The following is a 2,145-nucleotide window of genomic DNA, read 5'->3' as shown; positions in this document are numbered from 1 at the left end:
TGACTGACTCTAAGCCACATCATCCGTAGTTTATTGTTAGTGTGAACACAACTGTAACATTTACCTCGTATCTACATCCTTATCTACATTGGAAAATGTTTTCTACCTCAGAATAACCATTTGCCTCCTTTAAGAACACTGATGGCCTACACCTTGTGGACAGAAATTAGAATTTGATTTCAGAATGTGTGCTTGGTGAGTCAGAGTGCCCGGCAACACTTTTGGAATAATTCTGTGATTAATCACTTTTATAGATTTACTCATCTTAAAATATGTCTGTGATTTGCCAGAGAAAAATGGTGGTAGCCATGAAAATCAGGAGTGAGGGAGCTCTACTCCATTGTAGCTCAGCCCTTCCCAGTGGCCTCTGCCCTTGGATGTTCTTGAGCTACTCTTCAACTCTGCAAGTTGTGGACAAACCATAGGGATGCATGTGTGCATGCGGTGGAGTGATTGTGTGTGGATGACAGGCCCCAGCTATTGATTGATGTTGCATCATTTAGCAAATTTATTTCCTCCTTCCTGATGGCCTGTTACATGTCTATGCTTTGAATGCTCCTCTTAAACTAGTTGTAATGTCTTACTGTTTCCCTAACAAATTAAATTAGTTTAATAAAATCTTTTGACACATGTTAAAAAAAAAAAAGCACAGTCTAATGAGAAATTTTTGGCTTGGCTTCTGGCCCCAAGGTTTTTTAAAAGTTGACTTTAGAATTCCTTATAAAAGTTCTAGCAAAGCCAACTTAAAAGGAGTCCATGTGGATAATCACTATTCTTACTACACTTTATGCAAATAATCAGGCCAAGTATAATGAGACTAACATTTGTTTTTGAATTACACACGAGACACTCCTGGGCAGCAGGAGGATAACTCCAGAAAACCACACTGCCGCCTGTCTCTAAGCTGCTTTTAAGCCAGTTTTCTCATGCTTTGCCAACTGCAGGCAATGAGACTTGTTTGTCTTGATATATTCTCAGATACACTCTGGGATGTTTGAGTTCTCAGGGACACCTGCTTGTCATTTGGGCACTATGGCCTTGGCTTATGGCCTAACCTTCAGGGCTCAAGCAGTGCACATACAGTCTTAAGTAACTGGATGGGGAATCCATTGGCTTACACAAGAATTAACTAGAAACATTCTTTCGAGAAATGGGTCTTTTAAATTGTAGAAAATGAATTAACTAGATTTTAATGAAACATTCTTTAGGGAAATGGGTCTTTAAAATTGTAGAAACCTTCAGGTTTATGTATTTGGAGAAAGGTCAAAAGAGAGTAAAAAATCCTCATTGAGTTTCTTCTACATTCAAAAACTTCAATTTGAAATAATATTTTTGTTTATACACAGTAGCCTCAGTTGGAGAGAAATAGTTCTAAAAATAGGTTTTTTAAGAAAAAAAAGCTTAAACTCATTTTGGTAGTAGGAAGAACCCAAAGTCAGATTCCCTGTATTTCCTGCTTGGCTAATAAGCTATTAAAATAATACTCAAATTCTTAGAGATAAACGAGCCTTCTCTACTGCATCCGTAGTAATTCTTAGATAATTGGATATACTTCAATAACATATTACCCTTTCAGCTGTTCCTCATTCCTAATATTATTTCTCTGTTTCTATTTGGAATCTTCTTTTTCTGCCTGAGAAACTCTAATATTTGTTTTTGAGCAGATATGAAAGTGATGAATTCTATATTTTGTCTCAAAATATCTTGACTTTGTCTTTATTTTTGAAAGATATTTTCACTGGGTATAGACTTAGAGGTTGGGAGTTATTTTCTTTTAGCCCTTTAAAAACATCATTCTGTTATCTTCTGGCTTCCACTACTTCTGTTCAGAAGTAAGTTCAACTTTAGTTCCTTTAGTGAATTTGTCTTTTTTTCTCTGCCTCCTTCTATACTTTTCTCTTTGTCTATGTTTTTCAGCATTTTTGCTATTATGTCTTTTAGGGTGGTTTTCTTTGCATTTACACTGCTTGGGGCTCACAGACTCTTAAATCTGTGGGTCAATATCTTTCATCAGCTTGGGGAAACTATGGGCCATTACCTCTTCAAATTGCTATTCTCTATTTTTTCCCTTTAGAATTTCATGTTTTACATATGAAATGTCACACTTTTACACTGTGTTCAACCTACATTCATTTTTGTTTATTT

General features: G+C 35.9%; 1 protein-coding gene across 2 annotated transcripts in view; it reads left to right on the top strand.

Annotated features, from left to right (window-relative positions):
- LOC108294688 (zinc finger protein 679-like) overlaps positions 1-2,145 on the top strand; it is a 194,906-nt gene that overhangs the window by 123,726 nt on the left and 69,035 nt on the right. The gene's annotated exons all lie outside the window — the stretch shown is intronic.

Source organism: Cebus imitator, unplaced genomic scaffold (assembly GCF_001604975.1).
Source record: "Cebus imitator isolate Cc_AM_T3 unplaced genomic scaffold, Cebus_imitator-1.0 Scaffold598, whole genome shotgun sequence".
NCBI classification, from domain to species: domain Eukaryota; kingdom Metazoa; phylum Chordata; class Mammalia; order Primates; family Cebidae; genus Cebus; species Cebus imitator.
The sequence above is the reverse complement of the archived record's forward strand: the minus strand, read 5'-3'. Positions and strand labels throughout refer to the sequence as shown.